General features: G+C 42.3%; 1 pseudogene; it reads right to left on the bottom strand.

Moving 5' to 3' along the window:
• Positions 1-2,377: 2,377 nt before the first annotated feature.
• Positions 2,378-3,074, bottom strand: LOC147418192 (uncharacterized; annotated as a pseudogene).
• Between the last annotated feature and the right edge of the window lie 14,678 nt (positions 3,075-17,752).

Below are 17,752 nucleotides of genomic sequence, written 5' to 3'. Positions count from 1 at the left end.
ATTGATCCCCTCATCCCCCTCTCTTAAATGCTCTGTATCACGTAGTCATGAGGATAGACAACTCTTCCCTTCCCCAACTCGCCCTTGTCCTGTCAGCTGTTGCTACAGCCTTCTCCCCCTGCTCTCGCGCTGCTCTCAAAAACTCGTGCAGACAAACCTATTCTCGCGCTGCCCACTTAGGCCACACAAAAATTGGTTGCTGCCCCTTCCCTGCTCATCCCTGTGCTCGGCTCGCCGTCGTGCTGCTTCTCGTCTGCGAGAGAGAGAGAGAGAGAGAGAGAGAGAGAGAGAGAGAGACTCCCATTCACTGTGCAAGCCTCGATCTTGCCCCCCTTGTCTGCACCGCACGTGTCCTGCGTGAGCTTCGCATTGATTGCCTACACTTGTTCACATCAACTGTCCTACAGTGTCCCAAATGGAAGCAATGCAGCAAGGCACCTATTGTGAGGCGAGCTTTGTGCAGAAAGTGATACCCAGACCTCTGATGAGAGAGAGAGAGAGAGAGAGAGAGAGAGAGAGAGAGAGAGGCTCCTACACATAGCTCGCGACAAACAAAGAGAAAACCCTCAACAATCAAGGGCTTGCAGATTGTTGCACTAGGGTAGTCCCTCATTCCCAGCACGCACTCGACCTGTGTGTGTGTGTGTGTGTGTGTGAGAGAGAGAGAGAGAGAGAGAGAGAGAGAGAGAGAGAGAGAGAGAGAGAGAGAGAGCCTCTTCACCCGTGCAGTCGCTCCCTCTGTTACATTCGTCTGAGTGAGAGATAGATGGACTGAATTATCATCCACGGAGGTTAGATATGACCTATAAACCAAAAACAAACATTACAATGGTTGTGTCTTAAGCAGAGGATGACGCTACATATCAGTTTAGGACTGAGGGTCCATTAGGAGGGTGAAAGAAAAATGGGGAGACAAAACCTAGAGGGGGTCGGCTGTGGAGAGAGCCGGTTTAGGATTTCGAAACTCCTGGATGATGGCTTTACCACTTTGGTAGACTGCCCATTTACCTTGTTTACGGGTTTCACGTACGTTCTTGAGCTCTTCACTCTTGCGCTTGAGTTCTTCTGCGATCCAAAACTTTCAAGAAGGAACAACTTTTAGCCGCTCTCTTTCCCCCGTCTCCTCCACTCATCACTATATGGCACGGGATGTGGCTTTGAGGGTATCGAGGGCCCAAATTGGGGGGGGGGGGGGGGGGCTTTAATTAGGGTTGTCGGATCGTTCAATTCACTAGGGGTGAATTAGGGCGGGGTAAATCAGGGTGTGATTTTGTGCCATGCCCACATGGATAGTGCCACGCGCTAGCATGATGGTAAGGCTTTTGTGTGGCTATCAAGAGGTCTCGAGTTCGACCCACACCCCGCGAGGCAGATAAACGGGGGGTGAACTCGGGATGCCGTTTTTGTCCCTTAGTTCACCCCGAGTTCACCCCCTAGTTCATCAAGCGATCGGACGGCTGAGATCAAAGCCGCTCAACGCCCCCATATTTGGCCCCTAGATCCCCGTAGCCGACCCCGTGCCATATAGTGACGAGTGTCTGCTCCCTCCTCGAAACTTTACTAATTAGTAATTCCCCTCAATTGGGAATAAATCAAAATCGTTCAGACATATTTTGCTCACCTACTTTGGCAACTCATTGAAGAAAACGTAGTAGCCAGGAATATTCCTTGGTCCCATCTCTCTTTTGATCCACCATTGTTACCTTCTCTATGTGGCCTCCTCACTACAGTATCAACCACGAGTCTTAACGACTCGAGAATGGTGGGATCAATGTCGAACGCTACTGTGTGCGAATCTCGAGGAACGGTTGCCAAAAAGTCAACACGATGACCCACCCGGCTTAGGTCCACAATTTGAATCCAGGCTCTCGCGCACGACAACCCAATGACCCAACCACGTGCTCGCGTGGGGTTTCTTGTCCGCAAGGCCATTCCACTCCCTTATAAAGTAAACTCGAACAACGAGAAAAGTAAACACTAGAAATGAAGAAATCAAACGACGTCTGAACTTCGCGGGAAACGAGCTTCAATTGAGCGTCGTCGATCCCACCGCTTGCACTTTATGGCACTGCCGTAATGCAGGGTCTGTAGGGAGGAAATTTGTTGCCATGGCCATAGGGGATGGAGAGGTTCCACGCAAGGGTGTGTTTGAGGACATGCATGGGTTTGCTATTTTTGTCTCTCTATTGACCACGATGGTAATAGGAGAACAACTGAGAGGGAAGATGGCAATGGAAATATCTTGCGGGAATCTAAGGCTGGAGCTTTAGCTCAACAGCACAGCCAGCCTAGGCCCTTGTGTGTGTACCATCACATACAAATGGCGCATCTACAGAGCATCGATTAGCAGCTAGGAAATCAATAGCGCAAGGGATTTTCAGGTTTGTAGTGCATCAACAATCTGAGCAGGTACTGATCTGGAATTGTATGAGATACGATTAGGTTCCAACCCAACTTCTGTTATGAGCTTAAACCAGGTAAAAACTCTGTCTCCTTTCCCAGCGCCAACATAGTATCGCATTACTCGATTGAACATAGGGACTGTAAACTTCATACCCTCAGAACGCAACCCTTCATAAAGATTATTCACCGAGTAGGCTTTCTTTGCCAGCCTTAACTTACACTTAAAAAATACGCTCCACCAACAGTCCACAGCTTTAGCTATCATGCTTGTATCCTGCCTTGTTCTTAAGCCAATGAAAAAAGGGCCACAGTATATCTACATTCTTGACCTGCTTCAAGATCCCCATGACAGGATGGCGCTGCCAATGTACGTTTGCTTGCTCGAGCATCTCTTCGATTTTAGAGTCCCATGTAGGAAGAGCTTGTGCAAATGCATTCACATTAAAACCAAGATTAAAGCATGAAATGGCCCTCCATTCATACAAACTACACTCAGAATCGCCCATGTCTTCGTCATCTAGTGCCTCGATTAGCTCATTGTCACTTGAAGAAGAAACTCATGAAATCTCCTCTGGCAAGACTGCAGTGGCCTCGGATTTACTTTCCGCTTGCAAAGCTGGCATGAACTGCTTTGTGGGCCGGTGAAAGTGCTCCTTCATTTCCTCCAAGCCCTCCAATACCCTTTCCAAATTTCCACTCTTTGCATATGCATTTATAAGGGTCTTGTATGTAACTCTATCAGGAACCAAGTGCATGGCCCGCATAATTTTCGAAACCTTGGCAGCCGCATCCAAATTTCCATTGTCAATGAGATACAGAACAAAAACGGAGTATGTTCGGTTCGCCAATGGACGGCAATACCTTTTTCATCCTTCGCCTTGAAATACCATAGCATGACGTTGCTGAGGGTAAACATGGGTCACCAAGCAAGCATCTACCTCCATTTTGTCAAAAAATTTCTGCATTTCATGCTTCACTATCTCATCCTTATCTTGAATGGATAAAAATACAGCAAGAAGAAACAAATCCTCTTACTCTTCCAACATGCAAGAACCAATTTCAAGAAAATAAGCTGCACTCGAAAGTTAGTTAACACTAGTTTGGTACCAAAAACAGTTAAAGTGTCATTTTTTAACAACTTTAAATTAAATGCTACTTGCATTGGACGGTTTATTTAAGAAAACTTTTTTGATATGCTTAAATATGTTAGCTAGAGGGTCTTTTAAAAATATAACCTTGCATTTTAGAATGTATCATGATCAAGAACTATATTCATCAAGTTGACCCTCGTAAGACTACGATTGATGCTTTGAAGAAATCGCTTTTATAAGCTTAAGAACAAATGAAGCGACCTTGTAGAAAATTTTAGGTGACTCTTCCACAATTTTGCTATAGATAATTGAAAGTTTCATGTGGAAAAAAATTGACTTTGGAGTATATAAAATAATAGAAAGTTCCATGTATTTGATATCGTCCTTTCAAGCATATTAATGTATACAAAGGAAAATATCTTTCTGATGTATTTGTGAGTTTTAGAAAGTGATATATTGCTTACCCTTTTCATTGAGCACTCAAGGTGGCAAGTAGAAGGGCTTTGGTATGCAACAATTATTGGATCATTTTAAATATTCAAAACTGGATAAGAAAAAACTTTCATATTTTGATTCTTGAGATATAAGTATTCAAACTTTCCATGTATATCAACTAAATGCATCAAAGTACGTGGTACATACACAATTGGGGTGCCCTAAAACCTTGGTTTCAATGTTGTTCTGGAGAACTCAAGATTTTCAAGAGTTTTTGCACGACAAAAAAATTCAAGATAGAGTTCAAGCAACGAGATTTAATTGAGTTAGGGAGCCCAAAAAATACATACTTTCTTGGTTTGAACATATGAAGTCATTTGTAGTTGTCAAATTGCACTAGAATAGTACCAATTTCATGAGGGGACCTTTGGAAGACCTTAATTATGCTCTTATTCAGCACGTGCTCAAGTATGAAATTATGTCTATAGCTTGCATGTCACTTTAAAACTTATCTTTGAAGTGCATTCCTTTGTTTTGTAACACTAAGTGCTAACATTTGGCTTTTATAAACATAAAAAAGACTATCTATACCAAAAGATATAATAACTTTTTGAGTATTTTGGCAAAACAACTTGAAATGTTACTAAAATTTATGTCTTAGAGATTACCAGAATTCTCTCCGTACAGATTGTATTTTGATATGGAGAAAAATCCAGTGTTTTCTTTCCTTCATAACCAATCTATGGTAGAAGCAAGGTGTAAAAAACTTCATTCTAGCTTGACAAATAAATTGCCAAAACTTGGTAGAAAAACATGACACTTTAGTACCTCAGGACACTTAAGTGTCCAATTACAGAACTAGTGTTAAAAGATGATTAAAAAAGCCCACAATAATACAAAGTTTTTGATAACATGACCCTATACATACCATAACTACAAGCTTGCAACAATACTCTCTACATCTAATTTGGTTATTTTTCATGGTCACAATTTATTGTTTTTCTATATCACAACTTATGTGGTTCACTACTGCTTTGCTTTGAGATAGAAACATAAAAATCAGAACATATTCTTTCTTAGAGTACAAAACTACCAATATTCTCTATTCTAATTACTTTCACTGGTCAAAGTTTAGTGTTTTTTCAAACTACAACTTATATTATTTGTTACTATCATTTGTCAAGCATAGAGTACATCTATATGATTTCTTGCACATATAGTTTAACAACATTTCTTACTAGCAATTTCAATTTTTAATCGAAGGCAGTACCCTCGTCTACTATAGATGACCTTGTTCAATATGCCATGTCAAATAGTGTTGAGTAGACTGGTGTGCCCTTGCTTAGGGAAGCCCTTTACCATTCGCTAGTTTCCTCCTCCTCTAATTGCCATGCGTCTCTGAGCAAGCCTATGAGAGCTATGGAGGCGATGGGCAATGTGAATCACGAAAGGGGAGATGACCCCTTGCATCATGTGGCACAAAGGGGGGATGAGCCCTTGCATTAGGTTGGTAGCCTTGGGATTGTGTGCCGGAGGTTTATATTGTGCAGGCATGTAACTAGCTCGGCTCTATTGCTTTTGACGTTGGCTCTCTCTCTCTCTCTCTCTCTCTCTCTCTCTCTCTCTTCCTTCCATTATCATTAAAGCAGCAACTTGATATCCTCTCATTGTGTCTTGTTTTCAGCACATTCTGGTTACCACCACCGAGGTCAATATGAGTGAGGTGTATGTGGGTGAGAGCAACAACATAAGCAAGAGAAACAAGCTACAAGCAGGCCTGCACTCTTGGCACCCCCTCCTGATTCATCAGAGTCCATCTCTGCTTGCCTTACGGACATCTTCTTTGGTATACCTCATTTTTGCTTCCGGTTAAGTTTTCTGTTGCTTTCCTACATCTTCTGCTCCTTCTCCAAGAGAAGGGTTGGTCTCATCAAGAAGGCAAGTGAGCTCTCCATTCTGTGTGGGTATGAAATCGACATCATTGTCTTCTTTCAGGCCAGCAAAGCCTTCTCCTTGGCCCATCCATGCATCAACTATGTCATTGAAAAGATCCTCAAATGACTTGTTTCGGTTGACTCTGACAAAATGAAAGCAATATGCAGGCTCGAGAGCAACCATGATGCTCTCTTGCAAAACCTCGACGTCAAGATAGCCACACCTTGCGAAAGAAAATGGTTTTGGATGAACTGAATCGGATACATTGCTGGTCACAAAAATCATGGGAAGAGCCCGTTCACGTCATGGGCATGGTTGAGCTTAAGCAGCATGCAGAGCGACTATAGACTTTCTATAGCCTTATTGTATATAGAGCCCGATATTTAAGTCTTATGCTCAAAGAATATATCTCTTCCGGAGGCCATCTTCAACACAACGCACTCGCGGCTCAGCAACTCTATCAATAAATGAGTATCAACGGTGTAAGCACTTCATTTACTCCTGTCTACATTAATGATGCTTTTGCAATCAGAGCCTTGCTTACAATGATAGACGTGTATTTGGGATTTGAAAAATTTGTCAAAATAATATGGTTTCTGTACAAACATGGTATATCTGTTGCTATAATTACTCCATCAGACTATGATGTACATACGAACAATGGAACCAACCTGAGCCAGATTTTTGTCTCCGCTAATTTATTTCTTGCAAAGAAAAATCGCTTTAATCTTTTGCTTATGTCTAGCGCTTTTGCTTGATAAATTGTTTGAGGTGGATTAGTCAAGAGAAACAGAACTATGTATGATTTGGTCATTAGATTTGAATGGATGGTGTCTATGTGCTCATGTGCATTAGCATGCCTCCATGGTCATGATTGTGTGACAATTGTTGCTACAGATGCCGACCTTCATTGCATAGTAGTAGGTAATGGGCACATGGATTGCATGAAATGTTTAATAATTTGGATTCTACGATATTGAAACATAGAGGAAAGGATATGTTTCGAACTCCAATTCAGGTCATTTATGCAAGCAATCAAGAGGGCATGTCGCTGCTTTCTTGAACTACATTTGGTTCTTCATATATGGACCACGTGGCCTCAGAACACACATACATGATGCTAGTGAGTGTAAGTTCCATAAATATCAGTGTGTAGATATCTTCATGTGTACAAAAACTTGTTGATGAGGAGTATGTCTTCTTGTAATGTCAGCGACACTAATATATGTGTACTGGTCATGTCTCCAAGAAGATTACTGCTGCCGTACCAATTTTTCTTTTTCCAAAATTGCTTTCTTTAAATGTGGGTAGGTATGGAGAGGGACATGGATATGTCCGGATCTACATCATATATGGTGCATCGTCATGCACGTCAGGCGTTTTCAAGCTCTGTAGCAAAGGCAAAACTTCTCAATCTATAACTTTTCTATTAAACCTTGGGTGATGTATTGATAAATTTTGAGCTCTTGGGCCTACTTCTGAAGTCCTAAATGTACAAACTCCTTTTTGTGATGTGGACGAAAAATTGAGAGATTTGGATATAGGACCATTAACTGTGGCTCCCATTGCTTTCTGCAATTCGTAGTCTATCTGAATTGCTGGCACTTCATCATTGTGAATAGCAGATAACTCTTGCTCTAGCATCTACTTCTGCCTTTTGTCTTTGCTTGATAAACTTGTTCGCTTTTGGCAAGGTGCGTTTGATGTCATCCAACTCCACTGTGAGCTTTTGGATGCACTCCCAAACTTTAACATATATTTTATCTAGTTCATTGCCAGAACTGCCACTGTTTGATGTCGAGGACCTTTCCTCTAGAGTGTCTTCACACTCCCATTCTCTGCCTTTCTGTGTGAAAGCTATTCCAATTTGGTGCTTAAAGTCAGAGATGTCCGGATCAGACAGTCAAGCTAGACTTCAGTGTAATGAAAGATGAAACTAGAAATAAAATGGCAAACACTGAAATTGGTACTGAACTAGAATTATATTCAAAAGGTTGAGATTACAGTCAGTAAGTATGAAGTACATTAGATAGTTTGTTATTACAAAGTTTTGACGATCGAGTACATACAAAAGGATAGTGAGCGCAAGAATGGTAACATGAATTATAGAGTTCACATTACAAGAAGAGTCAAGAGTCCCCAACTTGAATGAGTAATGGATTCTATTTATAGGCTGTGAGACTTGTCTCTAACTGATTGTGCACTAAATCAGTGAGGCAGTTTTCACCTAATCCTCCAGTCCTATTAGAGGCAGTTTCCACTTTCTACATTCCCCCTTCCCTTTCTTGAATTTGCTATATACCAAAATTTCCAGGTGCAGCTTCTCAAATTGATTTTCAGCTGCTTTGTACTGGTTTGGATGACGGTTTCCCTTTACTTGTTGTGGCCCAGGTATTTGGGCAGCCAACTCTCCTATGTCAGTAAAGGACTCCAAGGTGATTCCAATGGGATCTACCGTGTCTTGCAAAAGCCCAACTACTAGGCCCTTTGTCCCTCCAACTCACTCACCCAATGTCTGACCAACGACCTCTTGTTGTCAGTTGCCTTGTTTCGCATTAGGAGATTTTGGAGGTCTTTTGGAGGGCCTTTTAGAAGAGAGAGGAAAAAGCGCTCCTCCAATAAAAGAAGAGCACATAGAAAAATAGATTGATATTGAGAAAAATAGAAAAAGGTGTCAGTGGTCCTTGAAAACGGGCGCCTTTTCATTCAATGTGATTGTCTTTTTCATGAGGTAGGCGACGCTCATTTAATATGGATTTTGTCCTCATTGAAATTTTAAAAAAAATCACAAAACTATCAATTGGCATTGGAATTTGAAGCTTTTGACACTGTCAATGCGTCCGGAATGTCCATTAACCTAAAAAACGCATATCTACTTGCCTCAATCTAACCCGGAGAGGGAGAAATTGCAAAAAAATCCATAAAAAGGGGATTTTGGATCATGGCGTGCGAGGGACCGTTTGGAGAATTCTAGATGACCCTCTGCACGCCGTGATCCACTTTTTTTTTTTTTTTTGCCTCACGGCACGGGGAGGGCCATTTGGAATTTTCCAGATGGCTCCCCGCGCATTGAGGCAAAATCTCCTTTTTAGGGATATTTTGGCAATTTCTCCCTCTCTAGCTGTCAGATTGAGGCAAGTAGATAGATGTTTTTTAAGTTTTTGGTCATTTTGGACGCATTAGCAGTAAAAAGGGGAGAAATTGCAAAAAAATACCTAAAAAGGGGATTTTGGATCAGGGGATTTTGGATCATGGCGTGCGAGGGACCGTTTGGAGAATTCTAGATGACCCTCTGCGCGCCGTGATCCACTTTTTTTTTTTTTTTTTGCCTCACGACACGTGGAGGGCCATTTGGAATTTCTAGATGGCTCCCCGCGTGCTGATTCAAAATCTCCTTTTTAGGGATATTTTGATAATTTCTCCCTCTCTAGCTGTCAGATTGAGGCAAGTAGATAGACGTTTTTTATGTTTTTGGTCATTTTGGACGCATTAGCAGTATCAAAAACTTCAAATTCTACACCAACTGATAATTTTGTGATTTTTTTAACTTCAATGATGACGAAAGCTATATTGAATGAGCATAGTGTACTTCATGAAAAAGACACACGCATTGCATGAAAAAGTGATCGTTTTCAAGGATTTTTGAAAAGTTAGGTTCACTTTTCAGAGTGTTCAGTTGTCCTTTTGGACGTACGTAACAAGTGCAAGTATATTTTAAGATCATTTTCTAGAGAGAGAAATAGAATTTCTTAGAAGGCCCTCCAAATGACCTTCGAAATCTCCAAATGGCTTAGCCGGTGTTGGGGATGCCTCTGAAGTAGTGGGCCCAGCATTCTCCTTCTCACTGAGTCAAACAATTTCTCTTGCTCTAGCTGGTCCTTCCTGACAGGCGTCATCTCTACTTCATAGGGTGTCAGCATTCCCAGTCTTGGTATCAGCATTATACAAGGTGCGTTTGCCTCTTGTCAGATGGGCTCTGTCCAGATTATGATAGTATAAAGCTATGTACAACCATCCTTGAGGCAATGGTTGGCCGCACTAGTTGCACTTAATGCAAGCTTCAAAGAGAATCTCAACCATTTCTCTAAAGTGGGGTTCAGAGCTTGCCTTGCAAACCATCTCCTTTTATGGAATTTTATAGGCTTTAATAGTGAGTTGTAGTAGCAGGTTTGTGATATGAATAAGCCTATGCCTTGTATTCCTCCTCTCTTTCTACTCTCATTTCTGCTCAATATCTCAATAGAAGAACACCATGATCTATCGCTTGGAGTGTCTCCTCGTCTATGAGCCTCCCTCTCTCGATAACCCTATTGATCACTAAATGTCTAGTAGATAGATTCCAACACAGTAAATTGGATTCACCCTTGTCTAGCCGCACTCGTTGAGGATCTCACCATGCATCTTATGCATCAGATTGTTATGCTTTGGCTGTGTCTAGCTTACCTGATGTTGAGGAACCCCCATCTTTTGATGAAGCAAAAAAATCAAAAAATTGGATGGATGCCATGCAAATAGAATATGATGCACTTATAGAAAATGACACATGGACTTTATGTGATTTGCCTCCTGGCAAGAGGCTAATGGTACAAAGTGGGTTTACAAGTTGAAACGCAAGCCAAATGGTGAGATTGATCGCTATAAGGCTCGACTTGTTGCAAAGGGTTATGCACAACAAAAATGCATAGATTATGAAGAGACTTTTTCTTCCACTTGTCGTATGACTACTATGCATTTTCTATGTGCATCGGTAGCTCATTTTGGTTGGGATGTACATCAATCAGATATTGTTACTGCTTTCTTGAATGGTGACATATTTGAAGAAGTTTATGTAACGTAGCCGTGCGATTTTGTCAAGAAAGGACAAGAGGATAAATTGTGCAAATGTAACAAAGTTTTTTATGGGTTGAATCAATCTCCTCGTGCTTGGTATGAGAAGGTTGACACTCATTTGGTCAAACAAGGCTTTCGTAGCATTCCAACAAAAAGCACATTGTATGTAAAGCATGAGGGTGATGTACTTTTCATTGTGGTTCTCTATGTGGACCAAATGAGAGATATATTGCTGAATTTAAGGCTTATTTGAATGCTACTTTCATGATGAAAGATTTGGAAATGTTGCATCCTTACTTGGCTATATAGTTTAAGCAGTGTGATGGTGGTATTGTCTTGTGTCAAAAAAGTTACATAGAGACATTGCTATGTAAGTTTGGACTTGAGGATTGCAAACCTATTGCAACTCCCATGGGAACAGGTTTCAAATTGAGTCTTCATGATGCCGCTGATCCTGCAGATGTCACTCTTTACCAAACTGGATGCCTCATTTGTTTATGCAACACAAGGCCGGATATTCAGTTTGCAGTCTCACAGATCAGCAGATTCATGCATAGCCCAAGGTCTAAGCATTGGTAGGTTGTCAAGAGTATTTTTCACTACTTGAGTGGCACTTTACATCTTGGCTTGTTTTATCCCAAGGGGGGAACATTGATTCCAGATTTGCATGATTTTTCGAACTTAGATTGGGCTTTTTTGACACCTGTAATATGGGTTCAAAGCTAACAAATCTATTGTCTTGTTTATATGGATGTAGGTGAGGACCCCATCTTTACTTAGGATCTTTTTGGCTTAGTTGATGTCCATCATTGTCAAACCTGGCCTCTTTCACTTTAGAATAAGTTGTTCTTGACTATCTTATATTCATAAGACTAGTATGATATCTCATTCTCACTTGAATCAAAGATTGAATTATTTTTGTGCTAATCATTGTCGTTTATCTAAAGTGAGATGTCTTTTGAATTGTTATTTTCTTTTGTGTATAAGTATAAGTCCAAAAACAACACCAACACACACACACACACACACACACACACACACACACACACACACACACAGGGGAAGAGGAAAACCCAAAAATGGGTACGTGAACCCCCCCCCGTTGCAATCGGCGTCACAGAGGTGAAAACAAAAGTCAACTCCTTCTGTTGTGCTGTCTTCCTGTCTCGCAGCCAATGGGGCTTCTTCCCTCCGAGCAAACGGCTCTCACCGGGGATGACCGTTAAGGCTAGCACTGTGCCGTTGCGGTGGCGCCGATGAAAGTCACGGTGGATAAGTGCAGGGGTGTGGCGGGCACAACCTACTTTTTCACCGTGAGCAGCAACCGCTCGTGTGCATGTGCATAGGCTAAGAGAGAGAGACCTTCCATGACTCCAAGTGACCGGCTCAAACTCTAGGCATGGGAAAAAGCAAGATCAAGCAGGACAGAGCCGCATAGAGAAACAATGCTAATTCCAAGCACGTCCTCAACACTATAGGGCACGGATTAGTTAATGAAGTGGGAGAGGTGGGATCGACGGCAGAGAACTTGGGGCGCAAAAGTAGAGGTTCTCTGGGACGCAAGTAGAGAGAGAGAGAGAGAGAGAGAGAGAGAGAGAGAGAGAGAGAGAGAGAGAGAGAAACACCATATTAGAGAGTTTGAAACTTTAGAGCCAATTTGGGAATCATCAATGCCTTTAAGATTTGGCCATATGGACAAATCTCAAATTGTTTTTGAAGACCAAAGCCTTCCACTAGGTAGTACTTGAAAAGATCTTCCAAGCAAAACTTTGGATAAGATTTTGCCATGTGGTCAAATCTTAAGCTTGTTTTAAAAGTGGGAATTGGAAAATTTGCAAATTTATTAATACGGCGTTGAGAGCTTTTAAAAAAAAAATAAGTCGCCCCTAAGATGATTGCATGGCCCTCCCTCTCTCTCTCTCTCTCTCTCTCTCTCTCTCTCTCTCTCTCTCTCAGGCCAATATATCCACAACCGAAAAAGGGTTGAAAAAAAATCTAATTTTACCTCTAATATTTTTTAGGGAAAATTACCAAAATACCCCTCTAATTTGAGGAAATTCCCAAAATACCCCTCAAATTTCAAAAATTCCCAAAATACCCTTGTATCTATTTTGGTTGGAATGTTCAAGATTTCTAATCTTCATTCGTTTTTGACTTGAGATCCGTTTTTGAGTGCTCAGCATGTAATTTGTCGCCAGTTACCATCGCAAAAAAGGCAATTATGTCTAAAAATAATGAAGCAATTCATCTCCAAAGCCTACGTAACCAACTCAAATTGTAGTTTTAGCATCTTGTACGATAGACAATCACTCTTCTTGTGAAGACCTACAGAAGAAATTATTTTTCGAGAAATTTAGTCTCACAACCAGAGGTATTTTGGGAATTTTGGAAAATTTGAAGGGCATTTTGGGAATTTATGACAAAATATCAGGGGCATTTTGGGAATTTTTGAAATTTGAGGGGTATTTTGGGAATTTCCCCTATTTTTTATATGTAGAAAGTTCTTTTCGAGCACTAGAGTTTTGTGTGTGTGTGTGTGTACTATACTATACAATATAATATAAAGGCAAAGAGGTTGCCCTTTGCACGTGTCATCAAATGATATTCTCCTCAACTATCCCTTTTCTCTAACTAGCCATTTCCTCTCCTTTCTAACAAACCCTCCAAGTTGTCTTGACAAAGGCTAGGGTCTGTGTGTGTGTGTGTGTGTAGTGGTCGCTACAGAAGACAGCAAGTAGCCATGAATTCAGCCTGAAGCATCACGGTTCATCACATGGATGTTGTTTCAAAACTGCAATGGAAGTGATCATCCATGCAACTAAATGACGGTGGCTAGGTGTGCGACAACTCTAAGATCTTTCATGTGCTTTGTTTAGTGTAGTTATTAAATCCTACTAGCCGTAGCCAGCACTTTCGATGTGATTCAGTATCTTTTCGTTGCAATACATATACACTAATTTCTCTGCTCTGTCTGCTAATAGTCTGTTGCGAATAGTGCTGTGAACATACTTGTACATACTCCATTTTCTCTCTGAACTTGAATTTGCTGCACATTGTGCGAGTACTTTCATTGCAAGAGGACGTAAGGTAGAATAATGCTCTCCACCATTCATCATCCACCACTTCCATGCAGGTTGCTCTTTTGCCATTATCTGTATAAAATCATTTGCAAAAGGATCTTTTTTTAATCTAAATGCACTCATTTCTTTGATGCAATCAATTCCATCCTGAACGTTGGAGTAGAACGTGTTGACCACATGATAGAAATCGCCTACCACCTCTATATTGGACATCAGATCTAAATTCCAATACTCTGGATCGAGCATGTAAGCCACGCTATGGAGTGGACTATGAGTGCTCTTCCACATTGCATGAAAATTGTTAACCCTCACGGCTCACGGACACCCCATCACCTACGATGGACGCGTATTATGTATTTGGTAGAGTCAGGTACCGGGCTTGTCGGTCCAATAAGGAAAGGTAGAGTGATCGTCGATGAGAGGCGCACTTTAACTTGGACATTCAAGGGATTAGTTGGTTAAGCATGGGCGCCCAAGTGTGAATGGGGTGAGCTCCTATAAAAGCCAACTAAACCTAATTTTTACTCATTCTCTCATTTGTGCAATTGAAGAGTGCTCTTGCTCCATCTCCATCTTCTTCTTCTTCACCTCCTCGTGTGTGTGTGTGTGTGTGAGAGAGAGAGAGAGAGAGAGAGAGGGAGAGTGTGTGTGCGATCGAGCATTACGAAGGCACGACGGCGGCGAAGCGGTTGAGCGCGGCACGACTGCAGCTTCTTCTTCATCGCGGCGAGGAATCCACCACGAAGGCGAGCGTAGAGCGGTGAGTGACACACCCTTTGTTTCCTTGAGCTTGCTAGTTTAGGCTTGTTGTGTGCTTGGAGCCGTTTGTGGCTCGCACACGGTGTATTGGCAAGTCCCTTGCTTCGACAGTGCGGCAAGGAGCGCACATTTTTGGCGCCGTTGCCGGGGATATGCCCTACACTAAGCTCGGTTAGCACTTTACGCTTCCTTGTGGTGCAATTTCTATCATAGGAAAGGCAGGGAAGGAGTGTGTGGAGATTTCTGTTTTTTGCGTTTTCTGCATTTGCTGTCAAGTTTCAATTTTTGCTATTGTCTGCGTTTTTTCAATTTCTGCAATTTCTGCATTTTCAAGTTCGGCGTTTTCAATTTCTGCAATTTTCTGCATTTCTGCGTTTTTTAAATTTTCTGCAATTTCTGCAATTTCTGCATTTCTGCGTTTTTCAATTTTCTGCATTTCTGCATTTTCAATTTCTGCGTTTTCAAATTCTGTATTTTCTGCATAAATTAAAAAAAAAATAAAAAAATTTGAAAAAAAAAATCTGAAAAAAATAAATAAAAAAATAATAATTTCGGAAATTAAAAACGCGAGCGAGCGGGCGGCGAAATTTCTCGAAAATAAAAAACGTGACTCTTAAAACGGACGGGTTGGTTTGTATAAAAGATAGATCGGGTACAATCATTTTCCCAAGCCCAAGCCCAAGCCCATGCCCAGGCCCAGGCCTTAGTCCTCAGTCTTATGATATATACTAGACTCACTCTTATATATATACCCTACTCCCTCAAGAGAGAATGAGAGCATGTGGGACAAGTCCTCCACTCTCCTCCTTTCTCTTCCCACTTGCACCCTTAGACTTTCTAGTTTGGGCCTAGTTCCCTACTGGAAATTGACAGTTTTAGGGATTCCGAGGACATAGAGTGACCAAACGGAGGGCTGTAAAGCACGGCACGACCCTCTGACCGATACGCTCGTTTCGAGCTATCACACGGCCCATTCCACGACACGCTCTAAAAAATCTAGCAAAAAAACAAACAAAAAACACGCTAAAAACTAGTCACAAGGCCTCCTAGAGCAGCTTTTTGACACCTTAGGGTATCAGAAGCACATGCACTTACGCTCTGGGCGGGTGCTAGAACACGAGCATATTGAGGGTGCCTCTGTTCATACGGACACCCATTACCCATCCACGATAAGCTCTAGACCCTTAGCGGGGACACAAGGTAGCACCACCCAAGACCCTAAAATAGCCGCTAGTGATTCCTCCTCCGACTCAGAAATCATGGAAGCATACCCTACCCAAAACACTGAGAGAGAAGGCCATGCACCTCCCGAAGCTCCACAGCCTAATACTAGTATGTTTAGCCGTTTCATGGAAACATTAGGTAGAGCTACTCGCTCGGAACCTGATGCAAATGAAGCACACGAAGGGGGTGGGGAAGTGGACTCTCCTTTCACATCGCACGTGGACCCCACACCCCCAAAGAGTGTCCATGTGGATATCCTGCCAACTTCTTACCAAGAAGGCCCTGTTGAGCTGCCTCCTTCAGAAGTTCCCTCTAGAGTATCGTTGGTGACAAGTAAAACCACGGGGAGCAACATTGCTTCTACCTCACAAGAAACCATTAACACGTCAACTCTAGAAGGATTGTTCATTAATGATCATTGGACATACGACCTCCACACTGAGGTGTTGACGGATCTACACTCTGGCCACGCCTACCATGTAGGATGGATAGAGATTGTACAATCCACCTCTAGTGCCACGAGCATCGAAGATCAACAGAAAATGATCTGTAATGTTATCCATGGCATTATTCAATCTGAAAGGCAAAACCGAGGGGTAAATATACTCTCAATTGGCCCCATGAGATTTCTGGATACGAGCAAGGCTCAACAGCCTACTCTATCACAAATGGAGACTCCTCTAATGAGCCCCATGGACCCATCTTACGTCATTTCACCTGGGGTCTCTATGCAATCTGAGCCTCCGAGCGACAACTTTAGCTTCCCTAACTTGGCTCAACCCTCTATTAAGGAAAACCCAGTGCTCACTCCAGGGATAAGCCTGACAGAGAATGTACCGATGACATCTACGGTTAGCGCAGTGCCACTACCTAGTGTCGTAGTACCTAATATGGGGCCTCGACTGTATGTGCCTCTAGCCCCTTATGCACACATGGCCCCCACACCTCCAATTGTACCACTTGCTTATGCTCCTCGAGTGCCGCTCCCTAGCTCTTATCCGAGTGGACCTATGCCCGGTTATGTTCCATATCCTGCATCATCCACACATATGCCAAGACCGGCACCCGTTCCTCTCCCACATATGATTCCAAGAGTACCTCCACCGGCCCTGCCTCCTCACATAGGTGACTTGGCAGCGTTTGCTCAAACCATAGGTCGATCTATCGCGGAAAATATGCGTCACGCATCTGATAGAGAGCCTAGAAGTAAGGCAGTACAAATTGCCAAACTCACGCAAAAATTCAATGGGGACGAAGATGCTAGAAAACACATTGAAGTGTTTGAACAAGTATGTGATTCCTTAGGGGAACGCAACGAACTACATAAGTGCAATGCCTTAAGCTTGACATTAAGTGGGAAGGCTGGAGATTGGTATAGAACCCTAAGGGTGGACGAGAAAACAATCTACCCTACCCTTCAAAGGTTGTTTCTAAAGGAGTACATACGAGAAGGTGTGCTTTGGGGTGTAGCATCTCAGCTACAGAAGGCCGAACGTAAGGAAGGAGAGTCAGTAAGGGACTTCATTAGTCGTCTAAAGCACTTAAACTCTCGCTGCCCTGTAAATGAGCGCTTCAACAATAACCAACTGCTTGATCGATTCATCCGAGGGTTGAGGAATGAAGGAATCTATAATGGACTAGTGATTAGAGGTATCACAACCTGGGAAGATGTCACTGCCAATGCAATCCAATTAGAGGACAACTTGATGATAGCAGGCATGAGGGTGTCTACTGACACGAGATCCACTAGCTCACAAGCCATTGAGTATGAACCCATGACTGCAAAGCCCATTGCCAATGAGCCAAAGGTATTTGAGACATTCTTGACAGACCTCACCAAGGCAATCCAAGAGTCTCTTAAGGATAATCGACCCCCTCAAAATAGTCACATGTATACAAGAAGGGAGCAACAATGGTGTTCCATTTGCTTAGGTCCACATAGCACTAGTGAGTGCCCTACTTTTAGAGTAAAATTTAATGGAACTTGCAACGCAT

The sequence above is a fragment of the Adiantum capillus-veneris genome, chromosome 30 (genome assembly GCF_014529385.1).
Source record: "Adiantum capillus-veneris isolate H3 chromosome 30, ASM1452938v2, whole genome shotgun sequence".
NCBI lineage: Eukaryota > Viridiplantae > Streptophyta > Polypodiopsida > Polypodiales > Pteridaceae > Adiantum > Adiantum capillus-veneris.
This window is presented reverse-complemented; position numbering and strand designations above follow the sequence as displayed.